This window comes from Pantherophis guttatus, chromosome 13 (assembly GCF_059756535.1).
Source record: "Pantherophis guttatus breed Tessera chromosome 13, ASM5975653v1, whole genome shotgun sequence".
Classification (NCBI taxonomy): domain Eukaryota; kingdom Metazoa; phylum Chordata; class Lepidosauria; order Squamata; family Colubridae; genus Pantherophis; species Pantherophis guttatus.
The window spans coordinates 23,487,554-23,510,345 of record NC_142075.1 but is presented as its reverse complement, the minus strand read 5'-3'; the positions used below and the strand labels follow the sequence as shown (position 1 = coordinate 23,510,345).

The 22,792-nt window shown below is 43.2% G+C and overlaps 1 protein-coding gene across 6 annotated transcripts in view; it reads left to right on the top strand.

The window, feature by feature from the left end:
* LINGO1 (leucine rich repeat and Ig domain containing 1) overlaps window positions 1-22,792 on the top strand; it is a 308,187-nt gene that overhangs the window by 70,957 nt on the left and 214,438 nt on the right. For all 6 annotated transcript variants that reach the window (XM_087878155.1, XM_087878153.1, XM_087878156.1 and 3 more), the window contains exon 3: window positions 21,763-21,806. The gene's annotated coding sequence lies outside the window, so the exon portion shown is untranslated. The remainder of the gene's footprint in view (window positions 1-21,762; window positions 21,807-22,792) is intronic.

Below are 22,792 nucleotides of genomic sequence, written 5' to 3'. Positions count from 1 at the left end.
TGTTGTCGAGATGGGTTAGGGGTTGGGGTTGGGGTTAGGGTTAGGGTTAGGAGTTAGGGGTTAGTGGTTCGGGTTAGGGGTTAGGGGTTAGGGTTAGGAGTTAGAGGTTAGGGGTTAGGGGTTAGGGTTAGGGTTGGGGTTGGGGTTAGGGTTAGGGTTAGGGTTAGGAGTTAGAGGTTAGAGGTTAGAGGTTAGGGGTTAGGGTTAGGAGTTAGAGGTTAGGGGTTAGGGGTTAGGGGTTAGGGTTGGGGTTGGGGTTAGGGTTAGGAGTTAGAGGTTAGAGGTTAGAGGTTAGAGGTTAGAGGTTAGAGGTTAGAGGTTAGGAGTTAGAGGTTAGGGGTTAGGTTAGGCTTAGGAGTTAGGGTTAGGGTTAGGGTTAGGAGTTAGGGTTAGGAATTAGAGGTTAGGGGTTAGGGGTTAGGGGTTAGGGTTAGGGTTAGGGTTAGGGTTGGGTTTGGGGTTAGGGTTAGGAGTTAGAGGTTAGAGGTTAGAGGTTAGGAGTTAGGGTAGGGGTTAGAGGTTAGGGGTTAGGGTTAGGGTTGGGAGTTAGAGGTTAGGGTTTGGATTAAGGGTTTAGGGTTTAGGGTTTAGGGTTAGGGGTTAATTGAGGTTAACCCTGATGCAGCCCTCAATGAAATCGAGTTTGACACCCCTGCTCTAGAAGGACAGTTCTTAAGAAGCATCAGAAGAACATCAGTCTCCATGCAGCTTCCAAACAAAGACCAACAAATTTTAGAACGGTGCCATCGAGGACGAATTTAAATAAACCACAGTTGGGAACGTGTTGCTTTTTTTCAAAAGGCAATTGGACTTTCTTTGTTTTCCCTTGAAGGCGTTTCGCTTCTCATCCAAGAAGCTTCTTCCGCATTGATTGACGCCCTTTCTCCATTCAGTCAGAACTGAAGAAGCTTCTTGGATGAGAAGGGAAACCTTTTTCCCAAGAAAAACAAAGAAAGTCCAGTTGCCTTTTGAAAAAGCCACCTTTGGGATTTACTAAAAGTAGAAAATAGATGGGGGAAAAAAATTAAAATATGCAATCACAATCCTTCTATATACGCTGTTGTGTTTTACCCCAGAATTTCTCTTCGCATGTCTGTCCATTCGTGACTGTATAATTTCCTGCTGCCGGGCGTATGTTTTAATAGAAGCGACATTAAGCAAAACCCAGCCTACATTAAATGAGGCCGCGCTGCTTTTTCCTGGAAGAAGTCTAAGCCAAAGCTTCCATCTCTGGGGTTGCAATTGGTGGGGTCAAAAGAGGCCAGACCATCAGATGGATTGACCCCTTCACCTGCTTTGAAGAGTTACAGCTGAGGGAATAATACAACCCACATTTTCCTTGCCCGGCTCTGCCAGCCTCCACCCGTGTTTAGCGAACCGTCGATTGGTCTCCTTGTGGTCGTTGGCGAGAGAGATAATGCAGAGCAGAAGTTCAGCTCCTGTTCCTTCCCTTCCACTGATGGCAAAACGAGAGGGAAAAAAAACAGCACAAAACAAAGCCAATGCAAATGGACGGTTTTCTCAATCGCCCACAGCTGCGTTACCGGCTTGGCTCGAACGGTGCCATCTCTTGTCTGAATGGAGAAGGGTGGCATTTTGCGCAAAGGGGCGCTTTGTGAGTGGCAAGCCAATCTGCTTCCTTTTGCAGGCGTGTTAAAGTTGGAATCCCTCCACGGCATTTTTCGTGCATAAAATTCGGGAAGCACAATCATTAAGGGAGGATGGCAAATTATCTATCTATCTATCTATCTATCTATCTATCTATCTATCTATCTATCATCTATCTATCTATCTATCTATCTATCTATCTATTATCTCCATATATCCTTCCAACTATCATCTATCTATCTTATCTGTCTGTCTTTCTGTCTGTCAATCATCTAATTTCATATATCCATCCAATTATCTATCTATCTATCTATCTATCTATCTATCTATCTATCTATCTATCTATCTATCTATCTTCTATCTCCATATATCTTCCCAACTATCATCTGTTTATCTATCTTATCTGTCTGTCTGTCTTTCTCTCTGTCAATCATCTATCTAACTACATATATACATCCAATTATCTCTCTCTCTCTCTCTCTCTATCTTCTTTCTCCATATATCCTTCCAACTATCATCTATCTATCTTATCTGTCTGTCTTTCTCTCTGTCTGTCAATCATCTAATTTCATATATCCATCCAATTATCTATCTATCTATCTATCTATCTATCTATCTATCTATCTATCTACCTATCATCTCCATATATCCTCCCAACTATCATCCGTCTATCTATCTTATCTGTCTGTCTTTCTCTCTGTCTGTCAATCATCTAATTTCATATATCCATCCAATTATCTATCTATCTATCTATCTATCTATCTATCTATCTATCTATCTACCTATCATCTCCATATATCCTCCCAACTATCATCCGTCTATCTATCTTATCTGTCTGTCTTTCTCTCTGTCTGTCAATCATCTAATTTCATATATCCATCCAATTATCTATCTATCTATCTATCTATCTATCTATCTATCTATCTATCTATCTATCTATCTTCTTTCTCCATATATCTTCCCAACTATCATCTGTTTATCTATCTTATCTGTCTGTCTGTCTTTCTCTCTGTCAATCATCTATCTAACTACATATATCCATCCAATTATCTCTCTCTCTCTCTCTCTCTCTCTCTATCTTCTTTCTCCATATATCCTCCCAACTATCATCTGTCTACCTTATCTGTCTGTCTTTCTCTCTGTCTGTCAATCATCTAATTTCATATATCCATCCAATTATCTATCTATCTATCTATCTATCTATCTATCTATCTATCTATCTATCTTCTTTCTCCATATATCCTTCCAACTATCATCTGTCTATCCGTCTATCTGTCTTTCCCTCTGTCTGTCTATCATCTATCTCCATATGTCCATCCAACTATCTATCTAATCTGTCTGTCTCTCTATCTATCTATCTACATATATCCATCCAATTCTCTCTCTCTTTCCCCCCCTCCCCCCCTCGCTCTCTCTCATCTCCAGAATAATCTTGGAGCAATCTTTATTTATTTATTTTTTAAAAAATGAGAATTCCACAGATGCTAATGTGGTTTCATGCCTTGCTTTAGCCAGTTCATGGTTCCTTTAAAACCTTGCCTAATTCACAGAGAACAGATTCCTTGGTTATTTATTGAAGTGGCCATTATTATTCACATCAGTCTTGGGAATGGTTTTGCACCGTGTTGCAGCTATGCTTTTTGTATAATTAAAAACACTATCTGTGCCATGGTTTCTTACTCCGTTAATGAGGATTAATGGGTTTTCCTCCCAGACTTTGTTTGCTCTTTGGTGGCTCAGAAGCACAGGGCAAGACGAAAAAGGACGCACAATAGTGGTGCTTCGGCAGAGATAGGGAATAAGTGTAGCCTGCTGCCGTGAGATTGGACGGATTTAAATGGGTGAATTTGGAATGAGAGGCATCCATTGCTAAGCAGAGATACTTGAAACTGAGCAGTGGATGCCTATAGAAAAACTTCCTGCCAATTTGAATTTTTGTCCTCTTGAAAAATCATTTGCTGCAGGAATGTCTCTTTCCTAGAAAAGCTGCCAAACTGCAAAAAGCTGTAAAAAACAGAGTTAGAGCACTGATACCTTCCTATTTTGAGATCACATGGGCTTTGCAGTCTTGAGATCACTTTTTCTTTTTACCCATTCTAATGCAGAAGACTTTGGGGAAAGGAACTAGAGAGATTTTCACAAAGATTCCTTCCTTCCTTCCTTCCTTCCTTCCTTCCTTCCTTCCTTCCTTCCTTCCTTCCTTCCTTCCTTCCTTCCTTCCTTGAGCCGTGATAGCGCAGTGGTTGGAGTGCGGTACTGCAGGCTACTTCTGCTGCCTGCCGGCTGCCTGCATTTTTTTTACTACATATTGCCCGAACTCTGTGACTCTGTGAGGTTCCTGCTCGTTGCAGGGGCCATTTTGTGTGAAGCCCAGCTGCTTTTGCGTGTAGTTTTTGTGTTATTTTTGTGTAAAGTGTGATAGTTTGTTTTTGAGCTGTCTGTGACTCTGTGAGGTTCCTGCTTGTTGCAAGTCCAGCTGCTTTTGCATTGTGTGAGAGTCAGTTGTGTAGCTTTTGTGTTATTTATGTGTAAAGTGTGATAGTTGGTTTTCCCGGTCACATGACCACCAAGCCAAGACCACCCAGTCACATGACCACCAAGCCACGCCCACAGAACCAATAGGGAAAAATTTTGAATTTCACCACCACTGGAAAGCACTGTAAAGCGGTATATAAATCTAAGATATAATTGCTATTGCTTCCCTCCCTCCCTCCAACTCTCTCATTCCTTACAACAACCCTGTGAAGGGTGTTGGGCTGGGAGAGAGAGGGACTGGCCCCAAAGAAATCTGGGTTGACTTGTGGGTCTCCTGCCACACATCAACCTTACTCTCTTCCACATCTCCTGCTCCCACCCTTCCTTCCTTTCCTTCCTGCGTGCCCAGTGGTGGGTTGCCCCCGGTTCGCACCGATTCTATAGAAACCGGCGGGAGGCTCCGCCCACTGACCCTGATGTCATCAGAATGCTTCTGTGCTTGCGCAGAAAAACACACACATGGGCAACAGAAGTGAGCGTGTGCTCACGGCCCTGTTGCAAACCAGTAGTAAAGGTAAGTAGAACCCACCCAGTGATGGGATTCAAGTAATTTAACAACCGGTTCTCTGCCCTAATGATTTCTTCCAACAACCAGTGTGCCAAATTGCTCAGAAAGTTAACAACCGGTTCTCCCGAAGTGGCGCGAACTGGCTGAATCCCATCACTGAACCCACCCCTGTGCGTGCCCATTTCCAAACTGGGGCTTCCCCACTCGGGGTAACCCTTCCTTTCTTGTAATCGTATATTGTTCCCCATTCCCGGCTTCCCAAGGCCAGCATCATTAAACATTTTCAATTGCAAAGGAAAGCTCTGTGTTTGCCTGTGCCGTGGGTTTCTTTATCACTGTGAATGAGGCAGGAATAATATTAGTATTTAATTGTATTTTGGTCGAATGCGTCTTCCCCAGGGAGCAGATAAACGCAGCTGAAGAGCCAAAGAGTGGAAGGATAGACAATTAGAACATTTCCCTTCCTCCCTCGGCGTTGTTTTGCTGAAAGTGCTCGGCTCCTCTTGCCTTTATCTGACCTCTTCCCTGGTTCTTCTCAGGGCCCAGAAGCTTTGATAAGTCAGATATTCTAAATAGGAATGCCACGGATGTTCTTCTTGCATATTTCAGCAACCTCTAACTTAATAAGGAATAAGGATTCCTGCCCCGTACTGGAGAAAGCAGACACGGATGCAGGGGATTGGAGCAAAAATAGATACTGCTCAATTCTAGGGAAGAGACAAAAACAAAGCTTTCAGGTGAGGTGCAAATTTTTGCTAGTCCTGATTGCAACACACAACACAATCCTAAATTGCATTAACAGAGGGATACAATCAAGATCAAGGGAGGTACTAATACCATTCTATAAAGCCTTAGTAAGACCACACCTAGAGTATTGCATCCAGTTTTGGTCACCACACTATAAAAAAGAGAAGAGCAACCAGGATGATGAGGGGACTGAAGGCTAAAACATACGATGAACGGTTGCAGGAACTGGGCATGGCTGGTCTAGTGAAGAGAAGGACCAGGGGAGACATGATAGCAGTCTTCCAATACTTGAGGGGCTGCCACAGAGAGGAGGGGGTCAAGCTGTTTTCCAAAGCACCTGAAGGCCAGACAAGGAAGAATGGATGGAAACTGACCAAGGAGAGATTCAACCTGGAAATAAGGAGAAATTTTCTGACAGTGAGAACAATCAACCAATGGAACAGAAGTTGCCTTCGGAAGTTACGGGAGCTTCATCACGGGAGGCTTTCAAGAAGAGACTGGACTGCCATCTGTCAGAAATGGTGTACGGTCTCCTGCTTGAGTGGGGGGTTGGACTAGATGACCTCTAAGGTCCCTTCCAATTATGTAAATGTGCCTGTTAAATACCCACACACGCACACACACAGAGAGTCCTTGATTTATGGCCATATTTGGGACCAGAATTTCCACTGTTAAGCAATGTAATTGTTAAATGAGTCATGCCCAATTTTTTTAAGGGTGCTAAGTGGATCACATGGTCATGAAGTGAATCCAGCTTCCCCCCCATCAATTTTGCATGTCGGAAGCCAGCTGGGAAGGTCGCAAATGGCAATCACGTGACCCCAGGACCTTGCAACCAAGATAAATACACTTGGGCAGTTGCCAAGTGCCCAATTTTCATCATGTGACTGTGGGGATGCTACGATGGTTGTAAGTGGGAGGATAGGTCATAAGTCACTCTTTTTCAAAGCCATTGTAACTTTGAATGGGTGCTAAATGAATGGTTGTTAAATCGAAACTATCTATATATACAAGTTCATGTCTGGGAACTTGGAGATGACCACGCTGAGCCCAAGGTTGGAGGGGTCAAATATGTCATCAGTCATGAGTCCCTGCATGTCCACAAGAGATCTAAATCCAGCCCATCTTGAATGTCTTTCTTATCTCCCACTCATTTCCCTTGACTGTTAGTTGGCCAGATTCTTGTAGAGAGCTTAAGCTTGCAATAAATCCTTATGCTCATTTGAACTGCCTGAATTTCCTAATTTGCCTGGTGCTTGACAGAAGCCCCACACAGGCCACGAAGTTCTTAACATACCCAAGGAGACCCTTTCTAGCTCAGGATGAGGTCCACAGACTAATTTCTTCCCTTCCTATTCTTTTCTTTCATGCGTTACTTACTTCCCTAGTCAAGAAACATGTTTCTCTTGAGACATGCACGGGAAGAATTGACTATAGTTTGGCTTCACTACTGGAACTTCTACGAGGAGAGATCAAAGGGACTGGGTGTTTTTAGTCCTGAGAAGAGAAAGCTGATGGGAGAGATAATAGCCCTTTTAGAATATTTAATGTGAGATTGCACAGAAGAACAACATGACTTGCCTTTTATCCCAGACGGTGGGACATAGGCTAATGGACTAAGCAGACTCCAGCTGAATGTTAGAAACACTGTCCTAATAGTAAGAGCAGATTGACCTTGGGATCAATTACCGTCAGGTGCAAAGGATCAGTTCAGAAGATTTATTACTCAAGCCTATACACAAGAATCTGGCCAACTAAAATTCAATGTGAAATTGGTGCCAGGAATTCAAGATGGCTTGGACTTGGACCATTTATGGGAACGTAATGATTCTGAGCTGATGACTCGCTTAACTCCACTACCTGCAGCTCTGCCTGTTTTTCTTTTACAATTAATCTCATTGTACATATGTTGTGCGCTGACAATAAAGATTTGAATTGAATTGAATTACTAAAGGAAGGAAGGCCCTCTTCTTCACTGGATCTATTCAAAAAGAACCTTCTAAGTGTCTCACCGGGTCTAGCCGCAGTGGCGCAGTGGTTGGAGTGCAGTACTGCAGGCTACTTCTGCTGACTGCCGGCTGCCTCCAATTTGGCAGTTCAAATCTCATCAGGCTCAAGGTTGACTCAGCTTTCCCTCCTTTCTTTCGAGGTGGGTAAAAAGAGGACCCAAAATGTTGCGGGCAAGAGGCTGACTCTGTAAAACACTTAGAGAGAGCTGTAAAGCACTGTAAAGCGGTATATACCGTGTTTCCCAGAAAATAAGACCCTGTCTTATATTTTTTGAACCCTGAAATAAGTGATTGGCCTTATTTTCGGGGATGTCTTATTACTTTGGGGTGCATGGAGCAAGACGGGGCTCCTCTTGCCGTCTTACCTGATTTTCAGCTCTTTCTCCCTAACTCTAACTAGAGGAAATGGCGGGAACCGGCTGCGCATGCATTTAAATATTTTCGGGGAGGGCTTATTTTCAGGGAGGGCTTATTTTAGCACATGCACTCAAAAGCCCGACTGGGCTTATTATCAGGGGATGTCTTATTTTAGGGGAAACAGGGTAAGTCTAAGTGCTATTGCTATCGTAGGCTTTAGCTTGGACATCTTAACTGAGCAGAAGTTTGGACTTAATGGTCTTTCCAACTCTACGATTCCATAGCTAGATTCACAGAACAAAGCCCGAACTTGATTTAATCAAACACAGAAATATTCTAGGCCAGATAAAAACCATTTATGGTTTAATGCAGTGACCTTACCTATGGCATATGCTTAAAGAATTGTAGAGTTCTTATTACACACTGATATATCTATTACACACTGAACCACAATAACTCTTTTTTTGCTTGAGCCTAACTTAGCATATTGTACAAATAATAGTAGAAGGCAAGCAACACGAAAGCGGTCTGGGGTTTACTCATAATTATAGAAAGCTTGCCAGGTGGAGTGAATAGTCTGCTGGTTTGGCTCAGCATCTAATCACCCATCATTATTTCTCTATCAAGGGTATTATAAGAACTGAGAAAATAAGACCTGGATCTGGTGAGGCAGGAACTAATTCTGTAGAGAGTAGCTTTGTGAGCCATTTCATCAGCTGCCTCTAAGACCATCAAATAACCAGCCGAGTCTCTCTTATGAAATGATGGAAAGAAGGAGCCAAGATTGTGCAACATTGATACATCTGGTTGTGATTTCTCTACCCGTAAAGTGGAGAATCGGTGATTGCATTTGACGTTCCATCATTTGGAATTGGCCTCCGTTACAGTGATTCAAACCCAGCTGAGATATCTGGGGAGTCTTCTACCAAGTCTAGGTGAGAGCCGAATAAGAGGATAAGTATTTGGAGAGCTGTGATTTGCTGTTGAGTTCAGGTAGGAAGCCTGACAGGTGTGCTTCTGACAGCCGGTATTAACTACAAACCCATATTGGCTTAACTTGTCATAGTTTCTCAGAGAGAATCCCAGGAAAATTCACATTTGGTGAAATGTGAGAAACCTTTGAGTTACAGGTGTCAAACAGCCTTCATGGACCTGTCATTCTCAAAAAGTCCTGTGGAGAAAGAATGACGTTGAAACCTTTGATTTCATAATGCCTCTATGTCATTCATCCAGTGTTGGCATAGTAACCCTGATGGGAAAAAAGTAAACTTAGTTACAGTCCTTAGTTCCTCGGGCTGTATCCTAAACACGTTTATGCTGTGTTTGTGCATTGCCAGGAAGCAAGAATTCAAGATGGGTTGAAGACAGTGAGGGGACAGAAAAATGTAGGACCATTTCCTACTAAGTTGTGGCCTCCATGACAATGAGGAAGAGAGAGGAAAATACCAGGTAGAACTTTTTTCAGAGGTATGATTTGGGCTTGCCCAGAAGACCCAAAAGGATTTTGAAACACTTCATTGGGTTGAAGAAGCCCATTGGACTTGAGATGTTCTGATGAAAGAAAGGAAAAGGTGAAGTGGCTTTTGATGAGACCAGTTTAAGGAGGTTTATTCATCATTTAAATTGTTGTGTTCTCCATAACTAAGCAAGAATGAAGACAGTTGCTCTGTCACGACTGCACCTTTTTGGAGTGGGGTGGGGTGGGTGGTTCAAGTTGTAGTCCTCTTGGAGATTTTCAAAATAGTAACCATTCTAAAAATAATTGACCAGGGAATTATGGATCTCAGGGGGGGGGGAATTGAGTCTGGCAGAGCTCTGGATAGGAATGGAATCTTCTGCTTTCAATACTTAGAGCAGTGGTGAAATCCAAATTTTTTTACTACTGGTTCTGTGGGCGTGGCTTGGTGGACGTGGTATGGCTCGGTGGTCATGGCCTGGTCAGTGTGGCAGGGGAAGGATACTGCAAAATCTCCATTCCCACCCCACTCTGGGACCAGCCAGAGGTGGCATTTGCCGGTTCTCTGAACTACTCAAAATTTCCACTACCGGTTCTCCAGAACCTGTTAGAACCTGCTGGATTTCACCCCTGGATCAGAGACACCAAGTGGTCAACTTATAGCGTCATCCCACAAGCCATCCAAAATGGATGGCATGGATGTGTCCATCACATCACCAGAAACTGAACTCTACATAAAGACAACTTTATTTATCTAAGTAGACCTTGACTTATGACTGGTGAAAGAAGCCAGAAACAGGAAGAGAGCCCTTTACAGGAAGAGAGTACTACTAAAAGTATTATGAAGTTATTTCATGCTACGTATACATGAGAATATGATTTACTGATGGCCAAGCCAAACTGATGCTAGATAAAGATCAACGGGTCAAAGGGTCACTTCCACTATGGGTGATTCAAGATGGCAGCCATGGTCTCTTGAGAGGACCACCCAGCCGGAAAGAGTCCAAGCTTAAACCTGCTTAGCTAGAGAAACGCTGCTTCAGACCCTCTGACGATACTCCCCAGCTCAACTCCTGTTTTGCTGATGCTCCTGTTTTGTTGGTGTCTTGGTGAAAACACTTAAGTCTTTCCATGCCTCATTGCTGTTGTGTGGTCCCTTCCAATTCCAGCTGTTTACTGGACCTGAGGATTTTGCACTTTGGAGAGGGTGACATTTCATGCGGGGTGTTTGCACGTTAAAGGAACTGGCATTTCACACCGTAAGGACCTGGTATTTGCAAACTGGGACGTTGGCATTTTATGCATTGTTACCATCTTACGATTTAAGCAAGGCCACCGAGCTCTAAAGATCAAAACGGTCATTTATTTTTTCTTCTTCTCAGGTTGTGCGTGAGAGACTTGGAGAAGATATCAGGAAAAGGAATGCTCCCTATAATACACAGATGTACTTAGCTCTTAAAATATGTGCATTCTTTCTCGTTTGTTTTCCTTTGAACTTTGTGCAAACAGATGTCGGAACGGTGCAATTATGAGACTGAATGCCTTGAGTAAAGATAACCAGGAAGCAAAACCAGAGCTTAAAAAATAATCAAGTGAACTTGACTTAAAAAATAAAATAAAAAGAGGGCCACAAGAAGCCCTTTATAAGAAATAACCTCTTGAAATGATCCAGCCCTCCCCATGAATTCTTGGTCCTTTGTAAATTAGATTCTCACATATAGGTGGCATGAAATAATCATAATTCTTTGGAACTCTGGTCCTGTTCCTAGTTTCTTGTGCCCAACAGTCATAAGTCATGGTCTACCTATGTAGAAATGTCCAACAAGGACCCCAATATTTAGGATGGTGGCCCCAACTGCATGATCTGAACGCATCCCTTCCTAGTGTCCAGTGATGTGGTTATTCGTTAGACTTGGATGCTACCCATCTCGCTATGGCCAACCTCTTGACTCTCCTGAAGTCCCATCCTCTCTGAAGCTGCTCATTGCTTCTCCAGCTTGAGTTTATCCTCCAGAAACAGATTTTAAACCAATCCATAGAAGACATCATCAGCTAATTCCTTCCTCGTTGTTGCCAAGCAAACACGTCCATGACAATCAAATCTCTGAAGCTTGACTTTCCTTTTATAGAATCATGTTACTTGCTGTCTTGTTTGATCTTTGGCCTTCTGAACAAAGTTTTTCAACTGTTTATTATCAACGATATTATTAGCCGTGCGGGCTTTCATGCAGAAAACCATTATGGTATTTAGCAAAAACTCGAGTGTGACAGAATCAATCTCAGGAAAATATTTCTCTAATGGTTCTCCTTTGTTAACACGCCCTCCTTTTTTTTCTGGAAAAAAAAATCAAAGCAGAAGCCAATTCTTCTGGCTAAGCAATTGGTTCAAAGGAGCATCTTTAATGGAAGAATCAGTCTGGCTTTAGACAAGAATTTCTGAGAATAGAACAACTGAAGCAATATATTGTGGTTTGCCTGAGTCGGTAGTTCCTTGAGTGGGGTAGTATTTTCTGTTCGATTGTTTGTCTGGTGTTAATCCCTGCTTATCAGGGTTTCTTCTCTGTTGATGCTCTCTGAGCTTGTTGGTTTTCTTACAGACATTTCATGGCCCAACTAGTGCTAGAAGGAAATGTGGGCTTTGCCCTCTGTTTATACTGCTAGTATACTCTGTTTGTCCTGCTAGTGTTGGTGGAAGTATTATTTTCTTATTGGTAGTTCCTTGATAAGGAATCTTGTTTATTGATATAGCTCCTGTCTTGAGCCACTTGGATTATTGGGAACAGTTCAGGGGTGGGTTCTACTTACCTTTACTACCAGTTTGCAATGGGATTGCGCTCGCACGCTCGCTTCTCTCTCGTGCGCGCCTTGATGATGAGATCCGGGGTGGTGGGCGGGGCCTCTTGCCAGTTTTACTACCGGTTCTTGTGAACTGGTCCGAACCGGGGGCAACCCACCACTGGAGCAGTTCCATGAAAGGTCTTTCCATTGTTTGAGTGTCAGCTCAGATCTTGGTGATCACAAAACATTGGACATTGGACGCCCAGAGTTACAAGACGGGAGGCCAGTAAATTTAATATATAAACATTGGCTGTGCTCAAGAATTGAACCGATTTCTTTTTCACGACATTAGAGCGTATGTAAATGTACAGGGAAATGGGACTTTAAAAAGATGCTGTAGCTCTGTGAAGCTCATAGGTGAATAAAATGCACACCAGATAGCTTGCTGAGCTGGCAGAAAAAAACTTTGGTTCAGCTGGAGAGAAGTTCTTTAGTTAAGAAAATGCCGGGCCGGGCCAAAGCATTCAGCATTACAATAATGTCAAGGAAGGATGGGAGGGTGCAGCGTGTTTTCGGTAACAAGCCAAGCTGAGCCTTCATCTCATTATCTCTGGACTCCAGTTGGACGTCTTCCACCCTTTCAATGAATGGTACATAAATTCCTTCTCCTTTATTTCTCCTTCTTCTTTACGTTCTTGCTTTTCTCTGAGTCCTCCAACAGCATACATGGAAGGGCTTCTAATTCTACTTCCACACCAACCATCCTAGGATGGGCTGAGATACTTTGGACCTGTAGTAAAGGTAAAGGTTCCCGTCGCACATGTGTGCTAGTCGTTCCCGACTCTAGGGGGCGGTGCTCATCTCCGTTTCAAAGCTGAAGAGCCAGTGCTGTCCGAAGACGTCTCTGTGGTCATGTGGCCGGCATGACTCAACGCCAAAGGCACACGGAACACTGTTCCCTTCCCACCAAAGGTGGTCCCTCTTTTTCTACTTGCATTTTTTACCTGCTTTCAAACTGCTAGGTTGGCAGAAGCTGGAACAAGCAACGGGAGCTCACCCCATTATGCGGCACTAGGGATTCGAACTGCTGACCTTTCGATCGACAAGCTCAGCATCTTAGCCCCTGAGCCACCGTGTCCCACCATTGGACCTGTAGACCTAGCCCTAAATTGTATTAGATCAGCCAAGGAAATGATTGGTTTTTTTTTTTTTCAGTTCCAATGACAATCCAACTCAGAGAAATACTTAGGGAAGGCTGTGCTCACGCTTCAAATTGATTCTGAATCAATTTTTGAAACAGAAGGAGCAGCAGGGGTCCTTATCTCCGTGTTTTCCCCAGATGCGTGTCAGAATTTTGTATCTTGAGTGTTGTGGATATTGATCTAGGCCAGAGCTCACTGGCTAGCTTGGAGCCATTGTTTATGTTTGGCAGTATCCTTTGGTGTTTCAGGGTCAAAGTGAATGAATATCTGTCTTACAACAGTTTGCCTCTGATGTAATGTTAATCAATCGCACTGCTATGAAGCTCAGTGGGCAGAAATCTTTCAATGTCCAACATGTTAAGTAAGAAGCTCAGAGAAAGAAAGAAGAGAGAATGCAGGAGGCCTCCTGTCCAAGGATTGGCAGACAAGTCAACTTTTCAGCCTCTTCTTCTTCCTCCTCTTCCCCTCCCCTCCCCTCTTATCCCCTCCTCCCATTCCTTCCTCCCTCTCCTCCCCTTCCCCCTCCCCTCTCCTTCTCCTCTCTCAGTAATGCAGGAAGCAAAGCTAAATCCTATTACCCTTCCTCCTTCTTCTCCTCCTCCTCCTCCACCACCACCACCACCACCACCACCTCTTTCTTCTTCTCCTTCTCTTCCTCCTTCTCCTCCTCCTCCTTGTCTACATCAAACTTTAAACTACCCAGATGAAGCTACCTTCCTGGCTTCATTGTTAGCCAAAAAAATTAGTCATTATTGGTACACGTTTCAGGTAGAATCTGACATACCAGCAGACAAATTGGGCTCTGTGTCTCTCCACATTCACTCAGTGTGTTGTTATCAGCTAAAATCCTCCACTTGAGCATAATGGTTTTACACTTAGGCACTCCAACTCTCAACCTACTCAAGGTCCTCCAAGTACTATATGAGAGGTCTGAGCCTTCAGTCAGATCCTCGTTTAATATTATTCCTTGCTCGATGGTTTCCTTCCTCCATCTTTTAATTCGATTTTGTTCCTGTGCACCCTGAAGAATGAATGTCCTTGCCTTAAAGTGGTTCCTAGATCTGAGTCGGTGGGCTTGGGGCACCTGCCTGGTCAGAGGTTGTCATGGATCATTCTCTTGCTTGATTCTCTTTGTTGCTGCTTCTCTCCTGATCTTGGGTGCGGCAATACCAGCGAAAGAATGCATTTTCTGAATCGGTGTAGGCTTGAGACAACCTGTCACTAAGCGTATTGCATCAGTGTGCCATTGACTTTCATTCACTATTCAGTTGCTTTTCTCCTGCCTAACCGTAATATAATTAATTCCTTCATCGCCTTGTGTGTGTTTTCCATTGAGGCAGGCGCTGATTCGACTTGTGTTTCCTTTCTGTTTCCCCCCACCCTGTGCCCCCCCCACCATTCATTCTTCCCTTCTTGATCAGCTGATACGCCCACTGATTATCCTGTTAAGAGGAGAAAAAAGACTTGTCAACTCTTAGGCAACTTGAAGGGGAAAATAACTTCTCTAACCTTTTTAGTAAATGCTTTATTTTCTGCTTCCTTTGTTGCATCTCGGTATAATAGTGATGATCTTGAGATCTTCCAGTGATGCAAATAAGAGAAGGGAACAATGAATGGTGTAGAATTCCACTGAAAAGGGAGAGAGAGACGGGGATAGAGAGAGACAGACAGACAGACAGAGACACACACACACACAGAGAGAGAGAGAAAGAGAGAGAGAGAAAGACAGACAGACAGACAGACAGACAGAGAGAGAGAGAGACAGAGACAGAGACAGAGACAGAGACAGAGAAAGACACACAGAAAGACAGACAGACAGAGAGACAGACAGACAGAGACAGACAGACAGAGAGAGACAGAGACAGGGACACAGAGAGAGAGACAGACAAAGAGAAAGACAGACAGAGACAGCAAGACAGAGAGACAAGGAACACAGAGACAGAGACAGACAGAGACAGAGAGACAGACAGAGAAAGACACACAGAGAGAAAGACACACACACACAGAGAGAGAGAGAGACAGACAGACAGAGACAGACAGACATAGAGAGAGACTTACAAAGAGAGAAACAGACAGAGACAGAGAGACAAGGGACACAGAGAGAGACAGAGAGAGACAGAGAGACAGAGACAGACAGAGAGAAAGAGAGAAAGAAAGACAGAGAGACATACAGAGAGAGAAAGAGAGAGACAGAGAGAGAGACAGACAGAGTCAGAGCGAGAGAGACAGAGACAGAGACAGAGAGACAGACAGAGGAAGAGAGAGAGACAGAGACACAGAGAGAGACACAGAGAGAGACAGAGACACAGAGACAGAGAGAGACAGAGAGAGAGCAAGACAGAGAGAGACACAGAGAGAGCACTTCTATAGATGCAGTCATCACTCAGAATTATCCACCACATTCAAGGCAGAGAAATTGGGCAGACATTCTCCTACTGTGTCTTGGGTTCACTGTTAACCAGAATGCTTAGCTCATCTATCATCCTACAAGATGGAATTTAAGAGATGCCTCATGGATTTAAATTGTTTGCCTGCAAACTTTAGTGAGATGTCCATATTCTGCTGGCCCACATCTTCTCCAGAATAGATTCTACCAAGGAGCTCTGAAGGAATGGTATTATCACGAACCCATCATTCCTAGCAGTGTGGACTCTTCTAATTGATCCAAAGGATCTAAATTCCATAAGTAAATAACTTTAATAAGCTGGGCAGTTTTTCACCAGCTAGAAAACAATTTCTGCAACATTCTTCAACCTCAAAGATTGAAAAACAAAGATGATTATTAGAACAGTCATTCTCAATGACTGGCTGGGAATTCTGGGAGTTTAAGCCCACACATCTTAAACCTGCCGAGATTGAGAATGACTGCTGTAGTGTAGATGTAACATTTTCTAACTTTAAGGGGCTCATATTCTAATGAAATCCTGAAAGGTTCCGTTCATTTACTACAGAAATCCATGCCTTCTAGTACAGTATGTCTAACTGAGAACATTTTCCAGAATGCTTATCTTGTTCCACTCTTTCTCAATTTTCTGATTTCTGTTTACTTCTGATCTTTCGGCTCGCCACCTGTTCTTTGTTCAGGTATCGGTGAACATGGGTGTCAGTTGTGACATTAAACAACTAAAGCATAACCTATTTACAGCTTATCCAAACTCAGCCATCTTCCTAGGCGTTGACCTTCACTGGCCATAATCCCCAGTCAGCATGGCTGGGGATCATGGGAGCCGTGGTTTGAATACATCCACAGAATGCCAAGTTGGGGGAAATGGAGGGTTGGGAATGATGAGGATTGAAATGTAACAGATGGGAAGGACATCTGTTTGGGGAAGATTGGGAGAGGTTAACCTGAACAAATAATGCTCATTTTGGTCTCTATTAGTTTGACCTTTAGCTTGTTAAATAGGCCACTTATTGTACTCTTGCCACATAAAGTTAGAAGAGCAGGACAAAATTGGGGTTTGCCAATTTTGTTCCATCCCTGTGACAAAGAACGTGATCAGCCCAGAAGGACATGCTTCATTTTTTAACTGCTTTCCAGACATCCGTTTCTTTATTTTTTTAAAAAAATCTCAGAATTCATGTTCCTGCAGCCATTAGAGCAGGGGTGAAATCCACTTACTTTTGCTACCAGTTCGCAAATATGAGTGCACGTGCCTCCTCCATGCATGCCCAGAGCCTTCTGTGCATGCACAGAGGGTAAAAAATGGGACATGATGATATCCAGGCAGGTGGCCCGAGCCTCCGGCCACTGGCGCTACCATTTCGCCCGAACCGGAGAGAACTGACTGAATTTCACCACGGCATTAGGGGCAGCTAACAGACATAAGGGCAGCTTATGAGACAAACTCTTGCCAATTTTAGTCTTCCCTTCAAGACATTGGTACTAAAAATGTAAACAGCAGTTTCGTAGCTGCCTAAGTGCCAGTAACCAACCATTTCCTGAAGGATGTCTAGAAGCTAATCTTAGATCCTTCTGAAAGGTTCCGTTCTTTGACAAGCAATCTACTCCTTCAATGTTAAATGAATGGCTTTCTGCCCCCCCCCCCTCCCCCCATATTTTCAGTTTGCACCTGGGGCTGGGAAGTTGACTTTAAAGGATTAGAGTGGGATGATTATGATTCTAGGATCAGGTTGTCCATTTTTGGCTTTTATTGAAAGCCAGAAGTAAGCAAATTTGCCCAGATGCTTTCAGAACCTTTATGTCCATATAAGCATGTTTCATCAGAGGAGGTTGAGATCTCGCAGGTGCATTTCTACAGCAGGCTAAAGTTGGTTGATGTAGGATTAACATTTGTTGGGTTTTAGTTGCCTTTCTGGAAGGGGCTGATGAGGCCACTCAGTGGGCGAAAGCTGTGTTCAAACAGAACGGTTCTCCAAAGATCTATCTAATCTTCTGGGGATCCAAAATAATTCCATGAATTTCCCCAGATCAGTTGAGTATTATTATTATTTTAAAAAAAAAAAAAACTCTTTAACAATCCACATCCAACAGACCAAGCTTGTTGCTGTTAAAACCCGGAATGGGACTTTTCGACTCCTACCCTTGGTCGCGCCTGCTTCTCCGTCAGGCTTCCACCTCAGGGGATTCTCCTCTAGCTTTTCTCCTCGGCTGCCATGCCCCCGCTCATTTGCCACGGCCAATCAGCCACGGTCCCTCCGTCCCACACGCTTTGGCCCAGCCCATTCGACACCACACTGTTAGTCCCGGGCTTTTCACTCCTGCTAGTGAAAATTATGCTTTACAAACACACACACACACACACACACACACACACACACACACACACACACACACACACAAGTTTAAGGGCCACAGTAGGCTCTTGATGTAGTGCCAAAGGATGGATTCCAGAGGTTAAAATTGATACAGATTCCCTGAGATTCTGCAAGCGTTTTTCCTTCTAAGAAAGAAAGCGTCTAATCCAAACATTTGGGGAAGTTCTGGAGTCGCAAAACCATAGCAATAGAAGTTAGACTTCTATCCGGAAAAGGTTAGCCATCAATGGTATAGGGCTTCCTACCTACCTACCTACCACTTCCTACCATTGCTTGAGCAAGGGGGTGGACTAGAAGACCTCCAAGGTCCCTTCCAACTCCATTATTATTCTGTATTTTATACACCACCCCATAGTGCTTTACAGCACTCTCTGGGTGGTTTACAATATCAGCATTATTTGCCTCTTGCTCCCAACAATTTGGGTCCTCATTTTACTGACCTCAGAAGGCTGAAAGACCGAGTCAACTTTGAGCCCCATCAGGATCGAACTCCAGGCTGTAGGCGGAGTTTACTGCGCTTTAACCACTGTGCCACCCAGGGCTCTTATTGCACTCTGTATTGCAATCTATATGGTGCAATTTTTGTCCCTCTGCTAAGATCCTGAAGGTTTGCCTCAAACCTTCAGGATCACAACTGGACTTCTCTTGATTTAGGAAGCCCCGATCCCTGTAGTAGACACAGTTTTTCAGGTTCTCAACTATGAGAAAAAAATCCACACCTTTGATGTAGGTCAAGCCTCAGTGGGGAGTCCTTCTTACAGCTGTTCCAGATGAAGTTCCCCTCTTTTCTAACCTCTGTTGATCTCCAGTTGTGCAAATTTGGGAAACACAGGTTGTACGGATCCCATGTTTTCCTTCTGAATGTTGTCCACTGTATCTGAAATCAAAGCAGCAGGTAGATTGGGGGGGGGGGGGAGAGAAAGACCCACAAGGGCTCTATCTCCATATGGGGCAGGGGTGAAATCCAGCAGATTCTGACCAGTTCTGGAGAACTGGTAGCGGAAATTTTGAGTAGTTTGGAGAACCGGCAAATACCCCCTCTGGCTGGTCCCAGAGTGGGGTGGGAATGGAGATTTTGCAATATCCTTCCTCCAGGAGTGGGGAGGGAATGGGGATTTTGCAGTATCCTTCCCCTGCCACGCCCACCAAGCCACACCACGCCCACCAAGCCACGCCCACAGAACCGGTAGTAAAAACAAATTTGGATTTCACCACTGATATGGGTTCTCTCACCACATGGTGGTGCAAAAGGGGTTCTTATTTCACAGGAAAGAGAAACTTGGTCAAAGGCTCTGAATAGCTTTATTTTGCCTCTTTTGCATTCTTTCTTTTTTATTAAAAACAAAAAAATTCTCCCTCCCAGCAGGCAGAAAGGCTGAGTTAATTATATTGAGTTTATTTCTTCTGTTTTGGTGGGCGATCAATCTTAACAAATTGTACAGCTCCCAGTCTTAGAAGGAAGGGAAAGGGCAAGCGACTTGGGTAGGGAGAGAGAACAAAACACAAAACAGTTGATTTTCTACTGCTTAGATGATTACAACACCTTCCCTTGGCACTTCTGCCTTGGTGCGGTCTTGTTTTCCTCTTGGATTCCCTGTCGGGAAGAGATAAGAGGAGTCAAAGATGGGGGGAAAAAAAAGAAGTTTTAGAAAACTGCTGGTAAAGCAGATTGATAGCCCTTCCAGGGATGGTGAGAATTGGGTTTCTATTTAAAGAAATAAAGAACCGAGCAAACTTCGCAAATGTCTACAGAATCATTATAGAAACAATTAGTGGTTAAAAATGATTGAAGGTGGATACGAGGGAATCTGACTGATGGGTTCATCCGGGGTTTGGGGAGGGTTTCAAAGAGACCGGTGATCTAGATGTTTGGGGGAATCAAGGCAATGGTGAGTTTCAAATGTTTTTACTACTGGTTCGGTGGGCGTGACTTGGTGGGCCTGGCAGGGGAAGGGTACTGTAAAATCTCCATTCCCTCCCCAATCCAGGGGAAGGTTACTGCAAAATCCCCACTTCCTCCCGATCAGCTGGGACTTGGGAGGCAGAGAATAGATGAGGGCGGGGCCAGTCAGAATTTTTACTACCGGTTCTCCGAACTACTCAAAATTTCTGCTACGGGTTCTCCAGAACTGGTCAGAACCTGCTGAAACCCACCTCTGAATCAAGGTTTTAGTCTCACCTTTAAAAAAAAAAATTTTTTTTTTAAATATTGTTAAAAAAATGTGTACATGGTGGAACCATCTGGGCGATATCTCCGCCATATAAAGTAAAACACAAGTCTCTTATGTATTCAATATACATTACTACTTACTAATTATATACAAATGCTTAACCTCTTATACATGCTTACACTTACATATATATTACATATATTGCCTCTTGTTTCAATCTGGGCATCCTTGTTCTTACTCGTTCCGACTTCTATTCCTTAAGTCTAACCATTGATAAAATCTATTCCAAATCTCATAGCATTCTGTCCCTCCTTTATTTTTCAGTTCTAGCATCAGTTTATCACATTCTGCACAGTGTAGTATTTTCTTTATTATTTCCCTTTCTTTAGGCATGTTTTCACTCTTCCACTGTTGGGCATAAACTATTCTCGCCGCTGTTATGATATGCAATATTAAATATGTTAACCCTTTACTTAGATCTTCTTCTATCATTCCTAATAAGAATAATTCTGGTTTGAGTTCCAGTCTCTGTCATTTCTTCTAACCATATTCAAATCTTTTCTAATCCCCATTAATAACTGGTTGGGGGGATAACAATTGTAGGGGAGAAATGCCTCTCGTCAGTGGAGATGAACTTCTGCTTCCAGCAACTGGTAATTTTTTGACCAGGAAAAAGGATTAAAATGGAGTAGTCCAGAGGTGGTGGATATCGTGTGAAGTAGTAAGCTTTCTTGGTGTTTGACACAGATCATGAATCAGACTCATTGATTAGAAGGGGGAAATGGAGTGGGAAAGCAAAGAATAAATGGAGCAAAAATTTGGAAGAAGCAGGATGTCCACCTTTCCCCCTTTTCTTAGGATGGCTCGTCCTGTTTTGTCTTGGGTACTAATCGGCATCATAAGCAACATCAGCTGATATTGTTGATAAATGATGTTTGTAGCAGGAAGGCTCCAAGCAAAATAGTCCAATTGTATCTGGTGGTGGAACCCATTTGAGATGGATGGATGGATGGATGGATGGATGATCTATGGAGATTCTCAATCATCCAATGTTCTCCGAAAGATGTTTTTTCAAAAGGCATGTGGACTTTCCTATGTTTTTCCTTGAACATGTTTCACTTCTCATCCAAGAAACGTCTTCATTCTTCAGTTCAGAAGCTTCTTGGATGAGAAGCGAAATGTTTTCAAGGAAAAACCCAAGAAAGTCCAATTGCCTTTTGGAAAATCACCTTTGGGATGGATGGATGGATGGATGGATGGATGGATGGATGGATGGACTGATCAATTTACCACCCTACAGTGATTGAACAAGGAAGTCTCCAAGCAGAAGTTTGGGGTTGTAGGGCTGGCATATTGTGACTCCTCAGAAATTCTTCTTAGGTAGCCTGCTCCCCTGGCCTTTTCCTGATGTTTTTATACCGCCACCAAGACAGATAACCATTGATAGGTTTGTTCTTCCCCATAAATGATTACAATCCAGTGCCTCTTATGAACAGCCTTGGTTTAATTGTTGAGTTGTATGGAAATTTCCTAAAAGTTTGGGTTGAGCTGAGTTATTTTGCTCTTCTGCAAACTTATTTACCTATTGTTGCATCTCTGTGTTCTTTTACAGGAATCTTGTCGACACAGAAGACCTTAGCCAGACTGCTGTTCCTGGTAAGTCTCTCCATTTTATAAGATAGAGTATTGTGTTTATGTTGCACCCCTGTGGAGATCCATTGCTTATTTTAGTAAAACAGCAGGTAGATTAAAACAAACTTTCATGGTTGGGCAGCTCTGAGCTGTGGCTCATCAGATATTATATGGTGACCCCCAAGGGTCTTAAGAAATCTCCTGGGACGAAGTAAAGGCAATGAACTAAACTAAAACAGGACCATCTAAATGATAATAAAATAAGGAGATATTTTCTCATGCAGGCAATACTCGTGGATCAAATCTGGCTTGTTATGAATGACCACAGCATATGGGGGATCCCACACTGATTACACAAAGTAATGGTTGTTGGTAGTTCAACATTGCCAAAATCCAACAATTTGAGAGTGGCTAAATAATTCCTGAGCCACTGGCTATTTCATACTGGATCCGTTTGCATTGCATTGCCCTGAAAAGAGACACGGGGGAGCCTTATAAAAAATTGGGGCACCGATTTTGTAGAAGAGGACTAATCGGAAAATCTATCTCACTTACAGTGACGTCAGTTTCTGCTGCAATAAAGTTAGAATAGAATCAGAATCAGAATTAGAATTAGTATAATTGGAATGGAGTGGAGTGGAGTTGTCAGAGTGTTTACAGTGTGACTACTATTGTGAGACAACCCAGGAGCAAAATACAGTACATGGAGGTTTTGTCATTACAAACAGTGGTTTATATACAGGCATTTATATACAGAAGACTGTTTGACTGGCTTTGCTTAGCACATGTATGTATATATTTATGACTTGCATATAAACCACTGTTTGTAATGACAAAACCTCTGTGTCCTGTATTTTGCTCCTGGGTTATCTCAAAATAGTAGTCACGCTGTAAACACTCTGACAGGAGTGGAGTGGAGTAGAGTGGAATGGAGTGGAGTGGAGTGGGATGGGATGGGATGGAATGGGATATTAAGATTGCCAAGAGAACTCGGTAGGAGCTGTCTATGG